The 25,061-nt window shown below is 43.7% G+C and overlaps 1 long non-coding RNA gene across 1 annotated transcript; it reads left to right on the top strand.

Moving 5' to 3' along the window:
* The first annotated feature begins 7,723 nt into the window (after nucleotides 1-7,723).
* Nucleotides 7,724-22,881, top strand: LOC124079005 (uncharacterized). Its single transcript, XR_006847118.1, has 3 exons — nucleotides 7,724-8,001; nucleotides 13,808-13,909; nucleotides 22,717-22,881. It is a non-coding gene; the product is annotated as an uncharacterized LOC124079005 (long non-coding RNA).
* Nucleotides 22,882-25,061: the final 2,180 nt, after the last annotated feature.

The raw sequence follows: 25,061 nt of genomic DNA on the forward strand, positions 1-25,061 counted from the left end.
CCCAACCCTTCAATGAATCTATAAGACCCCAGTATTGCTGTAATAAATTCCTTCTGCCCTAGTTAGCCAGAATCTGTAATTTTTTAGGGTTATAAGCCAGAATACTGACTGATGGGCCTGTATATCTTCTCTATTGCCTCCACCCTTCCATTCCCAGGCCCAGTTAGCTTTACAGTGATGAATATTTGGCAGATTTTCTGGTTGACCAACACCTTTTTTTGTTTTGTTTTGTTTTTGTTTTTGTTTTGTTTTGTTTCTTTTTTGAGGTACCAGGAATTGAACTCAGGAGACGCTACTACTCACCTACATTCCTCAGCCCCATTTTTATTTTTATTTTTGTTTTGTTTTTGGGGGGGGGGTACTAGGGATTGAACTCAGGGACACTTGACCACAGAGCCACATCCCCAACCCTATTTTTTGTTTTATTTAGAGACAGGGTCTCATTGAGTTGCTTAAGCACTTTGCTTTTGCTGAGGCTGGCTTTGAACTTGTGATCCTCCTCCCAAGTTGCTGGGATTAGAGGCGTGCACCACCGAACCCAGCTTAGTTTTTTTTTTACTTTGAGACAGGTATCACTAAGTTGCTGAGGCTGGCCTCAAACACGTACGTGATCCTCCTGCATCAACCTCCTGAACCATTGGGATAACAGGTATGCTCCACTACACACAGCTTGAATACCCTTTCTATGTCTGGGAAAGTTCATGTCATTCTTTTCCAAGGTAGAAGACAGAAATTTCGATTCCCCAACCTCTTCTTGTAGTTAGATGAAATACTCCACCAGTCAGAGGCAACCAAAATCTTATTTCACATTGTGAACAAAGAAGAAGTATGAGGAGGCAGGTACCATATGGGATGCATCTCTGGGTTGATGGGTAAGAGAGGCATTGGCAGTTGAGGGCTGCTGGAGAGAAGGTTCCAGTGTCTGGGGACAAGGGTTTGAGGTACAAGATGTACTGCCTACAGAAGGTGTTGGCCTTCACTTACATCATCAGAGAGATACTGCATAGCCCTCAGGTTAGGCTCTCTGGTCCTCCTCAGGCAGTTCCCTGAAAATTCAATATCCTAAAATAAATTCCTTTTCTGACCCAACTAGCAAGGGTGAGTTCTATATTTCACAACTAAGAACACTGACACACAGTATGTAGGGAAAAGCCCAAACAAATTCAAACTGTTTCTCCCACGATATACTCACAAATGTCAACAAAATGCATCAGCCAAATACGAGTGGTGATGGCCCAGGACCACAGGTTCAAGTTACCCTGAAAGATATGTTCTAACCTGGAAGGGTTACATGAACTTTTTATCATCACAGAACAAAAGGAAGAACAAAATCAATACATTTTGGTGGAACTGTTAGGTGGGCAGCTACAGCAAAGCAGAGAAATCTTATACAGAGAAAACGAGGCCAGTACAAAAATTAAGGCAAATAGCTACAAAAGTGCCTAGATAGCCCAAGGTAATTTGGGGTTTTGACCTTCAACATTCCCTCCCTGCACATCACAATGTTCTAGTGAGCCAAGGTCAAGCAGCCAGTAGGATCTAAAGATGTAGATGCAGCTGACCAAGGATATTTAATATAGATGCTGCAGTTCACACAATACACATCATTTCTCCCAACCAGCAAGCAAGCGATTCTGTAGCAGGTAAGAGCTGGGTTGTCCTCCAATCCAATTCAGTTCTATCTTCCTGGAGGTCAGGTCAGATCCCATAGGTGAGGGCTCAGTCCCCAGAACTGCTCCCCCCTACCACTGCAGATACCAATCACAAGCCCCAGGTGTTTTGCCCGTGCTTCTGGCCTACTGGCTATAAATCAGGGTTCCCACAAACCCGTCCTTGAATTCAATTAATTTGCTTCAATAGCTCACAAAACTCAGGGAAACACATTTACTGGGTTATAATAAAGGATATTATAAAGAATACAGGTGATGCGCAGGGTGAGGAATAGGGGATGGGGACAGAGCTTCCATGTGACCCCCTCTCCAGGAACCTCCACCTGTTCTGCCATGCAGAGCTTCTGTGAACCTTGTCCTTTTGGGTTTGGCCTTCGCTGACATCATCAGAGAGACACTGCATCTCCAGTTTCACTTGAGGGAGGCTTCACTACATAAACACAGTTGGTTAAATCCTAGGCCCCCGATAAACAACTGAACCATTCACCCTTCACCTCCCTAGAGGTTGGGTTAGAGCTGAAAATCCCAACACACATCATATTTGAATTTTTTTAAATTTTAAAAAGGGCATAGGGTGTAAGTAGCTCAGTGGTAGAGCACCCTCTAATCCTGCCTTGGTCTTTCTGGCAACCAGCCCCCATCCTGAAGTTACCTAGAGTCTGCCAGACACCAGTCAATTCATTAATACACAAAGAGATACTATGGAGGGGCTGAGGATATAGCTCAGTTGGTAGGGTGCTTGCCTCACATGCACAGGCCCTGGATTCAATCTCCAGCACCAAAAAAAAAAAGACACTATGGATTCAGAGTCCAAGGATTTTAGGAGTCATATGCCAGGAAACTAGGATGAAGACCAAATACATATTTCACAATATCACACACGCAATTTTACACAGCACTTGGGATTTTTTTTTTAAATATGTTACATTGTGTTAAACTTCACAAATTATGGGTTAGTTATAAAATACCCAGTGTCTGGGGACAAGGGTTTGAGGTACAAGAACTCCAAGGAGGGTGCAGTGATGTATGCCTGTAATCCCAGCAACTCAGGAGACTGAGTCAACAGCATCCAAGTTCAAGGCCAGTCTGGGCAACTTAGCAAGACCCTTTCTCAAAATAACAAAAAGGGCTCGGAAGTGCAGCACAAGAAAACTCCAAGGAGCTGGGCACAGTGGCACACTCTGCTGTAATCCAAGCTACTCAGCAAGTAGCTTGCTGAGGCAGGAAGGTCACAAGTTTGAGGCTAGTGATTTAGCAAGACCCTGCCTCAATAATAAAATTTTAAAAAGGGCAGAGGGTGTAGGTAGCTCAGTGGTAGAGCACCACTGGGTTCAATCCCCAGCACACACACACAAAAAAGTCAAGAGGCCACTGTGTTTGGAGTTGAGTGAGCCAGGAGGAAGTGGTTCCATCCTCAGTATGGCAAACAAAAAAAAGAGGGATGGGCTAAGGAAAGTTTAATGGGGGGGGGGGGGCTACTCATTTGAGAGAAAGCAATAGGGACAGTGAGGACACCCTAGGACTACCAACAACAAGAAGCCATTGCCACTCTGAGGCAAGAAGCAGTAAGGGGACTGGTAGGGCTGCCCAACAGGAGGAGTGGCCTCAGGAGAGAAACGAAGCCACAAACAGCCAACAGCCCAAGTGCCAGCCCAATCTCCTCTAACCCTCCATTCCTGCTGGGGCTCCCATTGGCTGATGGGAGAGAGCAAGGAATTCAGTAAAAGCACTTACACAAGTCAGCCTGCTGGGGTCAGGGCAGGTAGAGAAGGTTGGAGAGTGGGTCTGGAGGGCAAAGGGAAGAGCTAGCACACTTGGTTTGTTTGTTTGGTTGGTTGGTTGGTTTGGTTTGGTTTTGAGATAGAATCCTGCTAAGTTGCTGAGGCTGTCTTTGAACTTGTGATCCTCTTGTCTCAGTCTCCCAAGTCGCTGGGATTACAGGCATGTGCCAGTGCACCTGGCTAGCACACTTGCTTCATCCCAATTGACCCCACCTGCTTTCTCTGATCATTGGGAAACTGAGGCAGAAAGGATAAGCCTGAAGAGGCTATACTGAGGGGATTAGGCAGGGAAGACAGAAAGGACAACCATTAATCAATGGGAGGTTGGTGGGGAGGCAATGTGCTTTTCTGGTTATCACCATGGCAACCACTCTGAGCTGCCAGCCAAGTCCAAGCCAAGGGATGACTGGAAGTCACTTTTTCCATCACCCCACCCATTCCATTTCCATCCCTCTTCCTCCTTGGCCCCAAACAGAGTGATTTCCCTTGTTGCATCCATTTCCAAATAGAATTTTTGTAAGAACAATGGATGGCTTCTCTGGGTGGGGGAACTTGGGAAGCCATGGCTGAAGTCATACCAGGGAGGAAGGGAGTGGGGTAAAGTAAAAATGGGGTAAAGTAATTGAGCGAGGTGGACCAAGAGATGCTGGAGAATCCAGAGTGAAGGAGAGAGGATTATGAAAGAGGGGAGGTACCTTCAGGAGGTGACCTAACACAGTTAGGAGTTATGGAATTACAGAGTTATGGAGACGTGACCCAACAGTTCAACTGCTGTTGACAAGCAGTTTTATTGGTGTTGGCCAAAAATGGTTACCAGAGACCTGCTGATAAGAGAGAAAGGGGATCTCCCTTCAGCGGGGACCACTGGGAGAAGGAGGCCCCTTTTTGCTTGGGAAAGCAAAGACAGGCCATGGCTTCACACAGGTGAGTGCATTAGGACACCATATTTTGATGCTGGTACCTAAGAGGCCCCCGTGCCTGGCTCAGTCCTGCTGAGCTGGGTTACTATAGGAATGGGGGTGAGGAGTAGGTGGCCAGCCAACCACTTCTCCCTCAGGGCTCCTCCTCAGCCTGTTCTGCATCCCTTCCGAAGTCACTTCTGCCTTTGTCCTCTGCTCTCCCCACCCAAATTCAACCTGTCTTTCTGAGCTTGTCTGGTTCAGGTTCCTCCTCTCATAAAGTATTTCTTCCCTGGCCATTTATATCGTGCTCTCCCTCTGAAATTGGAAAGCTTTCACGGCTGATAGCAGTCCACTTTCACCACATGACTCATTTTTCTGAGAGGATCCCAACAAACAGCCTGGGATACTCTCACATCTGACTCTAGGTTGGCTAAACACAGTATAAATAAGGAACAGAGACAAGGCTCTAGGATCTACCATTGACAAGGACTTTAATGTCAGCTTCTGATCCCTTGAGAGTTTTCTAAGAAAGGGCAAATTACCCCTCAATCTGCCAAATAGGCAAGAGAACACTCCATTTATCCAACTCAATAAATATAGATTACCATCAATGTTATGATTCGCAGTCACCAAAGCACATTTTGGGGTAGGGGGATACCAGGGTTTGAACTCAAGGGCACTCAACCACTGAGCCACATCCCCAGCCCTATTTTGTGTATTTAGAGACAGGGTCTCACTGAGTTGCTTAGCAACTCACTTTTGCTGAGGCTGGCTTCGAACTCGTGATTCTCCTGTCTCAGCTGGGATTATAGGCGTATGGCCACCACGCCCAGCTCAAAGCACATTTTTGCAGATTTTTTTTATTTGAACCACATAGCAATTTTATGAGGTACCCATGAAACAGATGAGGAAATTAATTATCAAAGAGGTTAAGTAACACCAGGTGTGGGTGACACACACCTGTAATCCCAGCTACACCGTAGGCTGAGGCAGAAGGATCACAAATTTGAAGGCAGCCTGTGTAGTTTAGCAAGACCCTGTCTCAAAAAATGAAAAAAAAAAATAATAAAAATAAAAGGGCTAGGGATATAGCCGAGTCATAAAATGCCCCTGAGTTCCATCCCCAGTACCAAAAAAAAAAAGGAAAGGAAAGGAAAGAAAAACCGGTTGAGTGACATGAGCACACAGTACAGAACACAGATTCCTAGACTCCTAGCTTAACTCGTAGTATCCACAAATATGCCCAGTATCCAAAGAAAGATGGAAAAGCAGGGATATGCCAGATACAACTTTACTCCAGGATGGACTGCAGTACTGAAACAGAGGAATAACCAGTTGCCCAGCAGAGAGCACAGTCATGATACCATCTCCTGGGGAACCGTGGAAAGCAACTGATAATAGAGCTCACATAGATCCATGGGCCGCAAACATGTCTGCTCTGAGTCCTCAGAGTTCAAAGCTCCAGCCCCAGATGGAGACCTCATAGCAGGACCAGAACCTGTGAGAAAAGAACCCCACCAGGTGAGGGAGAATATTGGTGAGAAGAGAAAATAAGGTAAGGAGAGAAATCCAGTAATTGAGGCAGGGGCTAGGAGAGAGTGAGGACGCTTTCAGAAGCAGCTTTCACATGTGACCCTGGCTCTCCCAAGGAAAAGTTCTACATTCTTCACTCCAAATAAGAAATAGGGAGCTCTATATCTGAAGTCTACAAATGAGACCAGCTGTGCATGAAAAAAAATCACTAGATCAGATTCTTCAAAGTATGTGTTCCTAGCACCACCAAAACCTACCAACTCCATTTTCTCAGTTCCAGCAGCTCACTGGAGTTACCTGGAAGTGTGTCACAATGCTGACACCCAGGCTGAGCCCCAGATCTACTCAGTCAGAATCTCTAAGGTAGAGCCCTGGTGTCAGCATTTTCTTCAAGCCCAACGTATCAATGCACAAAGTTGAGAATCACAGCTCTCAAGTGGGCCAGGGAATTTGTATTTTACATGTCCTCAAGATATTCTAATGAACCCCACTCTGTTAGCAGGTATTTAGGAAATCTTGCTAAAAGCAACTATATCTCTCAAACAGCAAGTTTGGTCTAAAAAAAAAAAAAAAAACCAGCAAGGGGAATGATGGGAGCCAGAGACCAGGTCCCCAGGGCAACAGGGATAGCTAACAAGGAGACAACAGAAGTATTCAGGGAGCCTCTTCTGACCCTATTAGCACCTTAGGGACAGCTACAGAGCTTGATCTAAGGGGGTTAGGAGCAGGGCTAAGAAGGGCAACAGTGTAAAGAAAATGGCTCCTCCTCTTCCCAGGGCTGGGTTTAACTGTGCTCTCAAATGCCCTGAAGGTGCAAACTATTTACAATACATCCCTAGACTCCACAGATATCCAAAGTCTCAGTGAACATAGCTTCTAAACAGGGGGTCTGAAGTAGGGACCTACACTAGCTACATGACTTTGTGAAAGTGCCTTCCTTTCCTGTAAACTTCTATTCCTCCTGCCCGCCACTTTGGGAATACTAAGAGTAGTGTAGTTGTGGAAATCACACGAGATAATTAGTACTTGAAGAGCCCTTGGGACAATACCTGGCATACAATAGGTGCCCTATAACGACAAGTATGCATATACATTTATGTTTTGCATATTAATATATAATTATATGTCCAAAATTATACATATATAATAATATATAATGTTTATTAAGTGCTGACCACCTGCTAGGCACTATTTTATGCACTTTCCAACACCCTGTGAGTGGGAAGCCCAGCCAGACCCAGGAGCTTCTGAGCCTCATGATAAGTCACTTTCTTGCCCGACGAGATCTCCACGTAAGGCGATCCCCAGGTTTTGCAAGATCTCTTGGCCGGGTACCTTCTTCAGCCTGCAGCTAGGACCCACCAAGGATTCCTATTTCTTCAGACTGTGAGAAGAGGCCAAAACCCCCGGACACGCCCAGGGAACAGAGCCGACTCCCCACACCCAACATCACCCATGGGTTTGGCAGGGGGGATGTTTCCCTCGGCAGCCGCCGCCCACAGCCCAGCAGTGGCACAAAGACGTCCAGGGGAACCCGGCCCAGGCAGGGCGGGGTCCTGACACTGCTCTGGAGGGAAGCAATTCCCGCCTGGGGAAAGGCGAGACGCGAGGGCCCGCGGAAAAGCACCCCGGCCCAGCCCTGGACGCTGCGGCCTCAGCTTCACAGCGGGCTCGCACACTCTGCCCTTGGGTCTCTTCCAAAAGGCGCCAGCCTCGGGTGGCAAGGGAAGCCCCGGGGAGCGCGGAGAGGGTGGGGCAGAACCCTGGAGTTTCCGGGGGAGGGACGGGCCTCTGCCGAGGTCCTGACCGCAGAAAGGGAACAGGCGGAGGAGCCCCGAGGGCGCCCCGGATGGGGCCGCAGGCATCCTGGCGCAAGGCCGTCTGGAGGCCCGGCCCGGCTTTGGGAAGGGCCCGGGCCTCCAGTACTGGGCCTGAAACGGGCCCGCGAGGGCAGCCTCGGGAACTGGCCACGTCAGGGCGGCGCGCCCCAGCCCCAACCCTGTCCCAAGGGTCAGATTTGAGCAGGCGGCCTGGGCGCGGCCGCGCGGTGAGAAGCGAGGGAGGGAGCGGGCGCAGGAAGCCCAGGGAGGGCTGACTCATCCTCCAGCCGCCGCGGTGAGTCACCCGCAGACACTGAGGTCCCACAGAGCGGGCTCTGTCCCTCTGGGGTTCTTCCGGGAGCGCCCCCTCGCGGCCATACCTGGACGCGCAGCCCGGGTCCCCGGGGCAGCTAGCCGAGCCTTATCCCGGTGGCGCGGCCTCTGCAGAACTTCTCCGAGCCCTCTCCACCCTCTGAGTTCTAGCAAGATGTGACCATTAGGGAACTTAAACGAATAATTTATGGGGTTCATTGTATTTTTTCCTGTTTTCTTGTAGATATGAACATTTTTTAAGTGAAAAGTTGGAGATCTCAGTCTCAGTTTGAATGAGAGGATGGATGAGGAACTTTGGGGAGAGGGAAGGAGGAACAAAGATTTCCTTACTAGTGGGTTTCCTCCTCCTTCACTTCCAAGAAGCTATGCCATTAAGTGTGGGCACCCAGCCTGCTCACAGGTTCGGCCCAGGCTCATTTCAAGCCTGACCCCACCCAGGCCCTGGAGTCCCAGCCCTTTCTCCTTCCCGGTGGAGCGTGATCCTGAGACAGCAGAGAATTCACTGGATGAACAGGAGATACAACTAATGATGATAACTGACATTTACCCAGTGTCATGTGCCAGACACTAAGCCTTTTATGCATATTGTTTTTATTTAATGCCCACAACCACCCTGAGGGAGGTACATGCTATTACTGTGTCCATACTCAGGAAATGAAATGGAGACTTCAGTAATGGCATAATGAGCATTTGTACTGCACTTAATTATTTAGGCAACACTTTCATTTAATTCCAGGACTGTTTGGGGAATGGGGGATTATGGTCCTGCTTGACAGATCAGCTACGAGGAAAAGCAAATATTTTCTCAACTTCTCAAAGTCCCTGGTCTCAGATACCTCTTCTTGACTTCTGTCCATCTCTCTCCACTGCCACTCCACGTCTCCCCTCTCTCCAGCAACTAAAGTGACTCACTTTTAACTCACTGAACATCCAGATTCTAGCATCTATGAGTAATTAACTTCTTTCTGATAATTGTTGATCAAGAACAAATCTAAACAGATCTCCCTGCTAAGAAGCTACCATGGAGGCAGAGATTTCTTCTCCATTTTGTTCATTCTGTGTCTCCAGTGCCTAGAAGAGTTAGTCTTGGAGCTCAGGAGATTTGTGCTAGATGAATGAAATCTCTAGCCCAAAGAGGCCAGACAGTTTCTATCAGCCCTCAAAGAGATTGGAAGATGGAAGAAGAAGATTTAGGGGTGGGTTCTGGTCCCAACTGCCCCCCCCCCAACAACAACAACAACAAAAGAAACTTCCTAGGGCAGCTTTAGTTGATAGTCTTCATGCCTCATACTTGTCAGGGTTAGAGAATTCCTCTTCAAATCTAGCCTTCATCTTTCTCTCACATCTCTCACATATCTAGGGGCAGGAAGTGAGGTTAATATCTTCCTGGGTCCCCACAGCTACTTCAGGAAGTTATATTGTACCCACTAATCCCTGCCGTTCCCCTACAAACATTTGAGAATCAGGACATCCAGCTCTGGCACTCTCTTCTCACTCTTTTTTTTTTTTTTTAAAAAACTCTCTATTTATTTTAGTTTTTTTCGGCAGACACAACATCTTTGTTTGTATGTGGTGCTGAGGATCGAACCTGGGCCGCACGCATGCCAGGCGGACGTGCTACCGCTTGAGCCACATCCCCAGCCCCTCTCTTCTCACTCTTGCCCACGTCTTTGGGCCTCTGGTTTCCTGAAGACTCTGCTCCTTCCTATTACTGTTATGGATATTTTGGTACAGGGGATTGAACCCTAGGGGTACTGTTCCACTGAGGTACATCCCCAGTCCTTTCTGTTTATTTGTTTATTTTTAGTTTTGTGACAGGGTCTCTCTAAGTCACTGAGGTTGGCCTCAAACTTGGGATCCTCCTGCCTCAGTCTCCAGAGTCACTGGGATTACAGGCATGCACTACCACACCTGGCTACTCCTCTCATTATTCTAGGCAACTTCAACAGCCATGCGAGAGACCCTTCCATCACCCTGACCCCTGTGTTCCTTGTCCTGTTCTCTAGGATGACCACTTCTTCGGCCTCCCAGGCCTCCCACTGCCAGGACCACACCCTAAATCTTATCATTTTCCTGAAACTGCCTTATCTTCTCCAGCATAGGTGCCATCTTTTCACTCTGTGGCCACATGCTCAGGACAACCTATGAACCAGTGCTTTGGGAACATCCAATTCTGGTAACCAGTCACCTTTCTCTGGCTTCTCTCTTTATCCAGCAGAGTCTATGGATCCTCATTAGAGCCACTTCCCTACAAAAGTCCCCAGTTCCCTTCCCTGCCTCTATCATACACTCCTAACAGAACCTCAGCCCCCAGATGAACACCTCCAGGCTGCACCAATAAAAATAAGCACAGCTGGAAGAAACATAACCAGCCAGATAAAGGCGCTATAATCTGTTTACCACCTGTGAGTCGGATTCCTGTGACTACAACAAAAGACCAAAGATCTTTAACTTATAAAAACAAAATGATGGTTTGGGCTTCATTTTGAAGGTTCTAGTCCACGATGTATTGGCCCTGTTGTTCTGAGCCTCTGGTCAAGCAGCACATTTCGGTAGGGGTATGAGACAGAGTACAACCACTCACCTCATTTTCAGGAAGGAAAAGAAGACTACTCCAGGGTCCCACAATCCCCTTTGGGTGCATGCCCTCAATGACCTAAGGGCCTCCCACAGGCCCTGCCTCTCAAAGGTTTCCACCACCACCATCACTCTGGGGACCAATCCTTACACACAGGCCTTGGGACATTTGACATGCTCCAGTGGGCTCCTAATGGCGTCCAACTATCCTAACGTTTTTTTGGTTTGTTGGTGCCTGGAGAGACACCTAAGATGTTTTCAAGGTACATTCTCTCTCCCACTCCCCTCAGTGGCTACCACATGCATTCTTCTCTATCCAGGAACTGCTCCTGGTCTCCTGCCCCCTCCCAAGTTTTGCCTGATAGGTTTTTATCTCCCTTCACTGGGAATGTAGATCCATCAGACAAGAGCTTTCTCAACTTTCTAGGACCAAATTCACCCGGCTACAGCAAGCCTGCTCCTTTTTTTTAACCAGATGCCACAGGAAGGATCCATCTTTCTGAGGTCAATGGCTCAAGGTGCTCAGAGTATCTTGTCCTCCCATTGTTCCCCAGCTGTCCCCACTCTCCTAACTGTATGTTTATTCTGTTTCCACCAGATCATTCCCTTCAGCATCAGAACAATCTGATACCACATGCATTTTTTTTTCCATGCTGGAGAAGGAACCCAGGCCCTCAAGCATGCTAAACTCATGTTCTACAACTGAGCCACATCTCCAGCCCTTTTAAAATTTTATCTTGAGACAGGCTTTTGCCGAGTTGCCCAGGCTGGCCTTGAACTTGCGATCCTCCTACCTCAGGCTCCCAAGTTGCTGAAATTACAGGTGTGTGCCACCATGATTAGCTCCCACATGCATTATAAAATTTAGCCAAAACAACCACCAAAAGCCCCTGCCCTTCCCCTTATCCACTTGCTCAGACTGCCTATTTCCTACTGTTCATCAGAATCCAACCTCTTTTTAAAATAATAATAATAATGTATATCCTGAAGGTGTACTACACGATGAGATAGGACACATATAAGTACTAAAAATGTTACTATAGTGAAGCAAATTCACACAGCCATCATCTTATATGGTTACCTTTTCCCTCATTTTTGTGGCAAGAGCAGCTAAAATCTACTCACTTTCCGTGAGCCTGTGCACAGCACAGTTTTATTACCTATAGTTGTGACCGTGCACGTGAGATCTCTAGACTTGTTCATCCTATGTGTCTGTCACTTTGTATCCTCTGACTTACATCTCCTAGTTTCCTCCTCCCCACTCCCTGCCCTGCCCCCCTGGTAACCTCTGTTTTTTTCTGTTTATCTGATTTTTTTTGTTTGTAGATTCCACATATAAGTGGGATGATCCAATATTCTTTTTTTTTTTAAGAGAGAGGAGAGAGGGAGAGATGGGGAGAGAGAGAGAGAATTTTTTAATATTTATTTCTTTTAGTTATTGGCGGACACAACATCTTTGTTTGTATGTGGTGCTGAGGATCGAACCCGGGCCGCACGCATGCCAGGCGAGCGCGCTACCGCTTGAGCCACATCCCCAGCCCCCAATATTCTTCTTTATGTGTCCGCTTCATCTCACTTCACAAACTGTCCTCCAGGCTCGTCCGTGTTATGGCAATGACAGATCGCATTCTTTTCTAGGGCTGAATGATATTCCACTGCTTGTATGAACCACAGTTTCTTTATCTATTCGCCTATCAGTGGACACTTTGGTGACTTCCATATCTTGGCTATTGTGATAATGCTGCAATGAACATAGGAGTGCAGGTGTCTTTAGGCGGTGCTGGCTTTATTTCCTTTTAATATAAGGGATTTGGGGTCACATGGCAGTTCTGTTTTTAATTTCTTTATAAAATTCCACAGTTTTTCATAGAGTATATCAATTTTTGTTTCTACCAACAGTGTGTGAGTTCCCTTTTCTCTACACCCTTGTTTTTTTAACCTTTTTCCCCCCAGTGCTGGGAATGGAACCCAGGGCCTTATACATGCTAGGCAAGTGCTCTACCACTGAAATACACCTCAGTGTGTTTTTTTGTAATAGCCATCATAAAGACTATCAGGTGGTATCTTAAAACTTTTTTTTTTTTTAGTACTAGGTTTTGAACCCATGACCTCATGCATGCCAGGCAAGCACTCTTCCACTCAGCTCCCTCCCCAGACCTTTTTGTTTTTTATTTTGAAGTGGAGTCTCACTAGGTGGCCTCAAATTTGCAATCCTCCTACTTCTGCCTCCTGAGTAACTGTGATGATAGGTATGTGCCACTGTCCCTGGTTAATAGTGATTTATTTTTCCCTGATGATCAGTGACGTTGAAAGCCTTTTCAAATGGCTATTTTCATGTCTTTATTGAATAAATGTGTTAAGACACCAGGTTCGAGAGTAGTTGAGATGCCATGGTTCAGGAAGCTGCCAGGAGGATTGTGAGTTCAAAGCCAGCCTCAGCAACTTAGTGAAGCCCTAAGCAACTTAGCAAGATCCTGTCTCTAAATAAAATACAAAAAAGGGCTGAGAATGTGGCTCAGTTGTTAAGTGCCCCTGAGTTCAATCCCAAGTACAAAAAAAAAAAAAAGAATAGTACAAAAAAAAAAAAAAAAAGAATAGTTGAGATGGTAAATTTTGTTGTTTTTATTGTCACGGTTAAAAAAGAAAAATGTAAATATGTTTATTGCATCTTTTTTCCTTGCTTTACATCCACGATGACTTTCCATTTCACTTAGAATAAATCTGAATTCCTTACTAGTTAGAAAGCCCTGTTGACCTTTGCTCCTCTTCTCCACCACATGAGTGGCCTCCCAGATTCACAGGCAGGAAGCTCCTCCTCTCCCAGAAGGCTCCATCTGCAGCTCTTCCATGGCAGACTCCTCATCCTTATTCTGAGTTCACATGTGATTTCCTCAGACAGGCCTCCCCTGGCCAGCCTGTTGGTAGTTTCCCCATTTGTTTATGCTGCTGCCTGTTTATCTCCTCAAAGCTTTTTTCTCAATTTATACTTAGGCACTTACTTGTTTATTGTTCATCTCCCACTAACATGTCCACCATCACCTCCGATGCTAAGCTCATAAGAGCAGGAAGAAAGGCTGTTTTGCTCACCACTCAATCCCTACCACCCAAGACAAGGCTTGGACACACCCTCAGTACCCCACATATCTTTGTTGATGAGCAAATAAGTCTCTCTCCCTTTTTTCTCGGTATAGCAATACCACAGTGCAAGTCAGACATCTCCGGAATGGAATCCTACTTCCAAGCTTGTGGCCCAGAGCTCTTCCTCAGTGAAATGGGATATCTTGCAAGGGAGGGTGAGTATTACATTAAATTACATGTATAAAGTACTTGCCACTTGATAGTGTATTGGTATCTAACATTATTGTATTCTACACTTGCAAAGGACTATCACTGCTTAGGCAATAATTCTTGACACTTGGGAGGAGGAGTGTTACATATCCTTCTGAGAATTTGATTTAAACCTCACTCTGGACCAAAAATAAAATGCACCTAATTAACATATTTTATATATAAATTCCTGATGTTGACTAAACATCAGAAGTTATGGTTACTAGGTTAAGAACCCTGAATATGAAGAGAGAAACACAAGTGATATGGTTAAAAAGCTGAGGGGATGCCAGGCACAGTGGCCCATGCCTGTAATTTTGTTTTCCAGGGAGGCAGAGGTAAGAGGATCACAAGTTTGAGGTCAACCTGGGCAACTGAGTAAGAGCCTATCTCAAAATAAAACATCAAAAGGGTGATAGAATGCTTGCCTAGTACGCATGAGGCCCAGGGTTCAATTCCCAATACAGGGAAAAAAAAAAGTTGTTAAAAGGAAATAGCTGAAAGATGGTTAGCAGTGAAGAATGACTTAGGAGTAAGTCTCTAGATCGACGAGAACCAAGACTGGCATCCCTAGTTCCACAGTGCCCTCTGGTGGTGAGCTGTAGCTACTGCACAGAACTCCTCTGCCAGAGGTGGAAATGTAGACCTCGGAAAATAGCTCTGAGTTCATTCTGAATACTCCTCAATACTTCAGATGGCTTCTTTCCACCCATATTTCCTTCCACCCACCTGCGCAACAGCCCATCTCTTAGGAATTTAATATCCCTTGGAGCATTTAAATGTTTATTTAGTGGGGCCCAAGAATAGTTTAATCAATGGTCCTTAAGTAGACTAGTAGTTTCAGGGGAAACAATGAAAAAATAATTGTTTCCCTACTTTCCACACATTTAAATATGACACTGATTATGGTGACCACTAAAATATTTTTGTTTCCTTAATAATTATTACACTCTTAGTAAATATTGCAACCTTAAAGAGTGCACACGGGTTCCCAGGGCCTTGGCTAATCTTATTTTCACCTTATATGAACGTTATTGATCATGTTTTAAAATGTGTTTTATGCATTCATACTGTTGTGCTATAATTACAAAAGTCATTAATGGCTCAAAAGTGCTTCATTGACTCATAAAGTAGCAGTGACAATAATAATAATATAGGTGTGACAGCTCAGATGCTGTCATCCATTTAAACAGTAAGCAGGTTCTGTGGGAATATTAAATGTTTGCATGTGCTGGGACAAAGGAAAGTGAAAGCATGATATTTTGCACAAGCAGCAAAGAGAGTCTGTAGATAGAAACTACTTCAAAGATTCTGGAAACTGGGTGTTGTTGCTTTTTCACCTCCTATCCCAATACATTGTGTGCTGTGAAATGTCAAATCATGGCTCACATTCACCAAAGTTTTTGTCTTCTCATGCTCAGGAGCCCGATTTTTTTTTTCTAGAATAAGCACAAAATAACATTGTCCCAGAATACAATCTTAATATTGTGGGAAACATAACCATATCAAGAATGTAGCAAATTCCTCAAAGTTGCCCTCAGTCCTACAAGTAAACCACTGGATGACAAAGAAGCTGGACAAACCAGCTGCAATGTAATGACATAAATACTCAGAAACAGTTTCACCAAATGCCACTGTTGGATGCCACATAACAACAGAAAACAATGTGCAACAGCAGTCACCATCAAATGTGTGTGCTGGCTCTCCTAGTGGGTGGCTAAAATTCTGATGTAGTGACTGTGAAATAGGTGTCAAAATAGGAAGAGTAAAAAAAAAAAGAAATAAAGAACTTAAATTATATCTTTAAAAAAAAAGAATGAAATGAGCATATACAAGGATAAAGAACTCAATGAATATGCGTTGTCTTTATCTCTAAAATGCCATATTAGGCCAGGCACAGTGGTGCACAACTGTAATACCAGTGACTACGGAGGCTGAGGCAGGAGGATTGCAAGTTGAAGGCCAGCTTCAGCAACTTAGCAAGACTATCTTAAAACTTAAAAAAAAAAAAAAAAAACTTTTAAAAAGGACTGGAGATGCAGCTCAATGGTGGAGCACCAATGGATTTAATCCCCAGTATCAAATAAATAAATAAATACCATACTATAAGAGAAATATATTTTGTTTCATGAGGTTATTTTGTGAGTGAAAAAAGGCACAGTAGAATTAGAATAGATGATTCACTGACTTTGAGAACAATAAAATAGCTGAAATTGTGATAAAAGAAAAAATTATGCTTCAATTTTTCCCTCTGAAAACTGAGAGTGATTATAATAGTAAAAATAATACCTGTTTCATACAGCTGTGGTAAAGATCAGGGAAGACGTACATGTGAATTGCTTAGGACAATGTGTCATATAAAAGTATTCAATAAAATCTGGCCATTATTATTACCATGATCATTGGAATGCCAGTTTGAATACTATTTAATTCACAGAGAACCACCAACAGTCAACAACATGCCTCCTGAACTCAACTTAGTGTTGAAGGAAATTAAAAAAAAAAATTTTCACCATAATTCAAATTGCAGTCACTAAGGAAACATTCTTTTCAATGTATTCAGGTAGAAACAGGCAGCCAGCAAAAATAACTGCTGCTTCTCTCCTGTGGTGAAATACCCTGACCCTACAGGGCAAAGGTGCTCTGGGGAATGTTGTTGTGTTCTGTTCGGCATTTTTATTGAGGTATAATTCACATAGTATAAAATGCACATTTTAAAGTGCATTGAGTAGCTTTTGGCACAGTTGCTGGGCTGTGCAACCAACAGGACTATCTCCTTCCTGAATGTTTCTATCACCCCAAAAGGAAACCCCATACTTAAAGTGGCAGTCTGTCCTTCTTCCCTCCTTTCCCCCAGCCCCTGGAAACTGCGCATCATTTTCTCTTTCTATGGGTTTGCCTATTTGGGACATTTTATATAAATGGAGTCCTATAATATGTGGCCTTTTGTGTATGGCTTTTGCACTTCTGAATTTTTCAAGGTTCATCCATGATATAAGATGTGCCAGAACTTCATCCCTTTTTATGGATGAACAAACTTCATTGTACAGATATGTCATGTTTGTTTATCTTTTCATCATTTGATGCACATGTGCATCGCTTCCACTTTGGGGTATTATGAATAATGCTGCTATGAACATCCTTAGAATGTTTTTCACGATTCTGAGTTCAAGTGTCATCTGCTTATCCAGAATGTCTGGACAGCCACAAACACTTGATGCCAGTCCCAGTCTTACAATTATGAGTTAAGTTGAACTCTGCCTTTCTCTCCACCTCTAGGATGAGGGGCCTGAGCTATCTGTTGTCAAACTATCTGACATCAAGATGAACATAAATGCTCTAGAGAAGATTACAAATAATATCCTTCTCATTGATTTATGAGAGCCATTGTTACTATTTTCTTAATGTTTTAATACATTATTTTAAAACTTGTGACAATTTTATAAATTAACCAAACTATTGAGAATGTGTGTACTAGACACCCATTCCCCACACGGATACCCACCCCCAGCCCTTTAAAAGAAAAATTTATTTTTTTATTTTTTTTATTTTGAGACAAGTTCTCACTAAGTGGACAAGGCTGGCTTTGAACTTGCAATCCTCCTGCTTCAGCCTCCCAAGTCACTGGAATTATAGGCATGTGCCACCATGCCTGTCCTAGACACTCATTTAAATGATCAAAGACAGGGTTTGGGGTGTAGCTCAGTAGTACCAGGTGCAACCTCTGATATAGCAATAAAAAAACTACTTATACTAAATCACCAAATTGGAAGGGCACTAAAATACATACCTGAAGGTTTTAGGCCTATTTTTGATCTTGGCTAAATAAAGTTAAGCAACTTTTGTAAGTCTGAGTTCACACTTTGTAGAGTGGGATTTGTTGTTGTTGTTTTTTGCAGTACTAGGGATTGAACCCAGGGCCTCGTGCATGTTAGACAAGCACTCTACCACTAAGTTCTTGGTTTGACATTTCTTGCCCTGGCTATCTCACAGGGTTCTGCAAAAAGCAAATGAGAAAATGTCATAGGTTACAGTGCTTTGTAATCTGTAAGATATTGTGCACAAGTATGAGGTACAGCAGTCTTTTAAAAAGCCACCTGCCCCTTTGGCTTCCCTTTCTTTTGGTTTCTTTGTGTCTGCACCAGCTGTCGAACATCCTGGTTCTGCCAGCTTTGCATTTATAAATCTGACCTGTTGTTCCTGCCACAGCCTTGGGGAACAGAACTCTCCTGTGAAGAGTGAAGAAAGTGGCCAGGTTTCCCAAATCTTGCGGTGAGCTTTCTGTTCTGGAAGTTCTCTGTCTCCCTCCCATCTCTGAGGTTCCTTCTCTAATTGGGTAGAGGGAACAGAGCTTCTGTTCAGCTACCTCCAGCACAGTTAGCCCTGGCTGCAGAGATCAGCCCTTTAACCCTGCTCAGCTCCTTGTCTCAGTGTCCCTCTCATTCCATCCCAAGGAAAACTAGGCCTGAGATTCCAGAGATAGACACTCTCCCTTCCCCTCAACACCCTTCAAGAAGCTAGGAGCTTTGCTAGGTTCAGAGCCAGAAAAGGGAGAAGACACCCCCACCCTGCAGACCCAACCCTTTAGGAATGGATTTACGCTTCATTGTTGGTGGGAACCATAGAAACCACAGGTGACTGTGAGTCAGAGGGTAGTAAACAGGATTCTTTACTAACAGAAGTTGCCTGGAGCAACTCTGGGAGGGGAGAGCCCTGGATTTGTTGTTTTGGCCTCTGAGAGACTCCTGGCATCCCAGAGCTCCCAGACTGTAATATCAGCTTATGACAAAAAGCACACATAAATCTTTCTGGACTTCCTTCTTGAGAGTCCCTGGAACTCCTGCATTCCTCCATCCTGAGCTCGCTCATTTCCAGTCCAACTCACCATGCTGTCTTTGGCATATTTTGTCTCTGTCTCTCTCCCTCTCTCTCCCACTCTTTCTCTCTCTCCTCACTTTGGGGTACGAGGTGTCAGATTGGTGGCGGTGTCTTAGGACAAAACAGCCCATGAGCAAACATCAGTCAGATCAATCAGATGCCTATGGAAAAGCCTGTCAATCAGCAGGATCTCCTGACCAATCCTGGAGTTCAGCCAGCTCCCCCGACCAACTCCAGCTGGACAAGGGACTCTAAAAACACCTTTTCCTGTCCCAAGCCCTTCCCTTCCTTCCTTAAGCCCCATAAAATTCCAGTCGGGTGGAGCTCCCATGCTGTTTCTCCTCAGACCCTCCCCTGTCCACCCTGTGGGTCTGATAGAGTTCCCCCTGGGAGTGAGTCTCAAATAAAGCCTCATTTGGCGGTGTTTTTAAATCCGCCCCTTGCCTGATCTCACACTAGGAATCAAACTCAGGGCCTGGTGCATGCTAAGGAAACATTCTACCACCGAGCCCCTATTTTAGTTTTATTTAGAGACAGGACCCCACAAAGATGCCAGGCTGCCCTCCAATTTGCAATTCTCCCTCAGCCTCTTGACTAGCTGGGAGGACAGAAGCATGCCACTGCACCTAGATGTTACTTTGTTCTTGATTTTCCTACTTGAGCCTCCCACTCCCTGAAATTTTCCACCTTCTCTGTAAGAAGATCAGATTTAGTCATCCTCTCAATCTTGGCTTAAATGTTAGGATTTTCCCTGACCCTTGGAAGCAGGAATCTAACTTCTTCCACACAAAGTCTGGAAGTACAGAACATTATAAATAGAGCTCCCAGAGTTCCAGGATCCTTCCCACCCTGCTGTCCTTAGGGTGAGCTCCTCAGCTGCATGGTCTAGGATGGCTGGAGCAGTCTAAGCAGCAGGATGGAGAATGAAAAGTGGAAAGTATGCCAACTAAGGGCTTCAGCTGGCTACCTTATAAACATCTACCAAGGAGTGCTCAGACACAGTGTGAAGGCAATCAATTTTCACCAATTCTAATTCCTGTCACCTCCTTTCTAAAATATTCCTTGCCCGTAGTCCAAGCATCTGACAGTTCTCTCATCTCACCTGCCATTTTCTTCCTCTTGTGGTACTGGGGATTGAACCCAGGGACACTCTACCACTGGGCTATACCACCGGCTCTTTTTATTTTTATTTTGAGACAGGGTCTTGCTAAATTGCCCAGAATGGCCTCAAACTTGGGATCCTCCTGCCTCAGCCTCCCAAGTACTGGGATTACAAGTGTGAGCCACTAAACCAGGCCCACCTGACTTTTGACAGGAGTCATCCCTCTGTCACTTCATAAAAGAAAGATAGAGGGCTGGGTGTGTCACTCAGTGATAGAACACTTGCCTAGAGTGTGTGAGGCCCTGAATTCCATCCTCAGCACCACAAATAAACGAATAAATAAAACTTCTTTACCAAGTGTGTTCAAGAGCCGGATAGTAGGAACTGTGCTCCAACACCACCAAGGACAGGCAATAGAGGGGGCCTTGTCTACAGAAAATTTTAAAATAGTAATCAGTCCAAAAGCCAGCAATTCTAGTCAATTGAGGGTATAATATTCCTCCCTGAAAAAAAAATATCTTTTGGCTTAAGAGAGATTTTTTGTCTATTTTTTGTGGTGCTGGGGATCAAACCCAGGGTCTCGAACATGCTTAGGCAAGAACTTTCCCCCAAGCTACATCCCTAGCCCTGCTCTAAATTCTAAATCAAAACAAGTGAAGTGTGACCATTGAGTTTCAATAATATATGTACTTCAAATTAGCAGTTTTTAATAATTTGGCCTTTAAAAAAAACATAATTGACACAGAATTTAATTCTGCCTACAGATTATTTTGGGGAGTAAGGATTGAAACCAGGGGCCTGTTGCACCGAGTTACATCTCCAGCCCTTTTTATCTTTTTTATTTTGAGATAGGTATTGCTGAATGGCTGAGACTGCGCTCAAAGTTGCAGTCCTCCTGCCTTAGCCTCTCCAGTAGTTGGCATTATAATTATGCACCACTGTGCTTGGCCAGAAAATTTAATTCTTAAGTAATATGTTGGGACCCTGCCACCCTCAGACTCAACTACATGTGCTCTTTTCTGTAGTAAATTTCTACAGTTTCCTTCTTCCTGAATTATTTCAGCTCTCTTCTGCTCAGTCTGTAAATGCAGGCTGTGGAATTGGGTCTCTCTGTATCTCAGTAGTGGACTCAAAGGAAATAATGAGAGTATTGGGGCTGCAGAGCACACACTGTCCATGAATGCTCTGTGCCAGCTGGAGGTTCTGCCAGCAAGAAGGCCATCACCAAGCTTGAAGCACCCACCCAGCCTCACACTTTTGGTACTATGAGCCAAAGTAAACCTCTTTCCTTTATGAAGTTAATCTGCCTCAGGTATTTCATTATAGTAATAAAAAAATTAAAGTGCAGACATAAAAAATGTTTTAAAAAGATAATAAACTCAATAAAATAACTTGAGCTATTTGGCTTCCATCTACTTAAACTTTTTAATTGTGTTTCAAGCTTAAAACAGAGAAAAGGAAAGCAAATTTACAAGCTGCAATATTTTTGTTTGGTAAGAATCAACATAAAATACAATCTGTGTGCATGTATGTGCGTGTGTATGTTTGTGTGTGTGTATGTGGTACCAGGGATTGAACCCAAAGGCACTTAGCCACTGAGCCACATCCCCACCCCTTTTTTTTTTTCCTAATCTAGAAACAGGGTCTTGCTGAGTTGACTGGGGCCTCACTAAGTTGCTGAGGCCAGCTCTGAATTTCTGATCCTCCTACCTGAGTTTAGGATTACAGGCATACACCACCGCGTCCAGCAAAATACAATCATTGTAATTCATCATTATTGCTGCAAGTAATTTTGTTTAATAGAAGAGGGAAAGTTAAAAAATAATCCATACCATGTGAAATGCTTTAGATATACCTGAACCTCTCACCTCTCCTGAATTTTTTTAAAATATTTTTTTAGTTGTAGATGGACACAATATCTTTATTTTATTTATTTAATTATTTATTTATTTATTTTTTAATGTGGTGCTAAGGATCGAACCCAGTGCCTCACACATGCGAGGCAAGCGCTCAACCACTGAACTATAACCCCAGCCCCACCTCTCCTGAATTTTAACATATAATGTTTTCAGTGCCAAAGCTTCATGGGTCCCAAACAAAAACACACTTTCAAAATATGGATTTGGATGCATCTTCTTTATAACCAAATCACCAAAATCCTGTGGTAGGTCTTTGTGTCTTTTCTACCATGTATATATTTTTTGTTAAAGGCAAAACATGGAATTACAAAAAAGACATTTTGGCCCATATTGGAATGTTCTGGATTCAGACAGAGTAGAACAGCAGCAGGGATGATGGTGTTAATTTCTATGCTCCTGAAAATGTCCAAGATTGCTTGAGTCCAGAGGGAGAGTCCTGTGAGTGCAAAGCAATGAAATACTAAGGGTGATGGCCCCTTATCACATGCAGATGCAAGCTCATGGCAGAGCGCCATACGTTTATCTACATCGTAAAAGTATGCATGATTCTTAAAAAGCTGTCTGTGACAACATGCACTCTAAGACCTGGCACCGCAACTTCTCGGTGGTAGAAAACGCTCTGCCAGCACTTTCAGCCTCTGGTGTGGGGCTGATCTCTGCATATTTTGCATGACTTCAAGAAGGAGGAAGTGAAAAGTTTCATATTTACTTTCACCAGATGAATATTACATCTTTAAAAAAAAAGGAACACTTCATTGTTATATTTTGGTAGACATTTATTGAGACTTACAGGAACATCTTCATTAACTTTTGCCCCCAAAGTATTTAGGTAATTAAAAATTAGCTTCTTTTTTTTTTTGTTTGTTTATTTTAGGTGCCTATTTGCAGCCTGCTGTCATGTATCAATCACTTCTCTGCTCATTTATTTATTCCTATCACATGTTATTAGGTCAACTTAAGATTGTAATGTGATTCTATTGTAAACAATGCATTTAACAATAATGTTTTCATGTATCAGTTAAAAATAAACACAGAAATGAATAAAGAGAATAATAATACAACTTTTGTAAGCCTTCAAATTACTAGTGATGTATATTCTCTTTTTATTTATTTGTTTGCTTCTTTATTTATTTATTTTTTGAGATGGAATCTCACTACATTCCCCAAGCTAATCTCAGACTCCTAGGCTCAAACTATCCTCCTGCCTCAATGCCCCAAATAGCTGAGATTTCAGACAGAATCTTCTCTTCTTCTAGGTGGGTGGATAGTGGAGATTAAACCCAGGGACACTTGACCTTTGAGCTACATCCCCCATCCTTTTATTTTATTTTATTTGTTTTGGTTTGGTTTTTTCTTTTTGTTTTAAGACAGGGAGTCACTAAGTTGCTGAGGCTGATCTCAAATTTGTGATCCTCCTTTTCTCAGACTCACAAGTCGCTGAGATTACAGGTCTGCACCACCATGCCAAGCGAAGGGATTTTCTCTATCATTAATTTACTCTAAATAGTTTTAAATAAATAATTATTTACTCACTGGTGTATTCTATTTCTATTACAGACATAAATTGTGCTCATAGTATATTATATAACATCCTAAGCACCTTATGATCTGAATTCCTTTAGTCCTTACTCTAATCATATGAGGTAAATATTATTATTATAAAGATTTTAAGGTACAGACAGGTTAAATAATTTGTCCACAGCCACACAATCAGAGGCAGAACTTTGATCCAAATCAAAGCTGAGTTCACACATACACTAAATAACGGCACATGCTCCCTCTCCAAGAAAAGAAAAAAATGTTAGCAGGTCAGGTCACAGCTCTGTCCATCTCATTGGGAAAGTATAGTCAGCCCTTTGTACCAGCAGTTTCCACATCTGAGAGTTCAACCAACTTCAGAATACATTAAATAATAATAATAATAACCTGCATCTGTATTGAGCATGTACAGGTGTTTTTTGTTTTGTTTTGTTGTTGTTGTTGTTGTTGTTTGTTTATTTGTTTTGTCATTATCCCCTAAACAACATAAGGTAACAACTATTTACAAAGCACTTACATTATGCTAAGTATTATAAGTAATCCAGAGATAATTTTAAATTTACAGAGGGAGACACATAGGTTATATGAAAGTACTATGTCATTCTACATGTGAGACTTGAGCATCCATGGATTTTTGGTATCTGTGAGGGTCCTGGAATCAATCCCCAGAGGATACCTAAGGTACACTGTATAATTCCAATAAGTTTTCTTTTTTAGGGTTTTTTTGTTTGTTTTTGTACTAGAGATTGAACGCAGGAGTACTTAACTATTCAGCCACATCCCAGTCCTTTTGAGACAGGTGCTCGCTAAATTGCTTAGGGCCTCACTAAGTTGCTGAGACTGGCCTCAAACATGTGATCCTCCTGCCTCAGCAGTTTTGGTCCACCATGGGCTTCTACCATGATTTACTACCTCACCACAGGCCCCAAAACACTAGAGTCAGTCAATTATGGACCAAAAATCTACAAAACTGTGAGTCAAAATAAACCTCACATCTTTATAAGTTGACTCTCTCAGATCTTTGTTATAGTGACAGAAAGCTGACAAACACACCTCCTCATGTGTTAGTTCCAGGACATCAAACTCCAAGATGGAAATAGGAATGAGAGGGATATATGTGGAAGTACTACTAAATCCAGTCCTATGATGGAAAATGAAGCAGGACCAGACAAATGGGAAGCAGAGGATGATGTAATCACCACAAAAGCTTTGGCAGTTCACACAGGCGGCTCCAGAGCTAGGATGGCCTGCAGAATTACCTCAAGCCTGAACAAGGGGCCAGACGTTTATACTTCTGCATCATCCAGCTTTTGGATGCAGGCTGCTCCAGGCTGCCTCGGATGAGGCAGCTCTTCAGCTGAAGTAATCACTGGGACAGGGGACACTTGAAACTGTCAACAATATCCACTATGTCTCCATTTTACAGACAAGGAAGCTGAGGTACAAAGCAATTAAATACCCTTCCCAAAGTCACAGAGTTGGTAAATGGTTATATCCACTGTTTGTTGCAACATTAATGCTGCTCAGCAAACACCTGCAAAACCACTAAGGACAGATTATTAGTACAATTTTTAGTATTTGCTTGTGTGTGTTTGTGTGTGTGTGTGTGGTGCTGGGGATTGAACTCAAGGCCTTGCACATGATAAGCAAATGCTTTACCACTGGACTATATCCCCAGCC

The sequence above is a fragment of the Marmota monax genome, unplaced genomic scaffold (genome assembly GCF_021218885.2).
Source record: "Marmota monax isolate L192 unplaced genomic scaffold, Marmota_monax_Labrador192_F-V1.1 WCK01_AAM20220418_F8-fsc00186, whole genome shotgun sequence".
Taxonomy (NCBI): Eukaryota; Metazoa; Chordata; class Mammalia; order Rodentia; family Sciuridae; genus Marmota; species Marmota monax.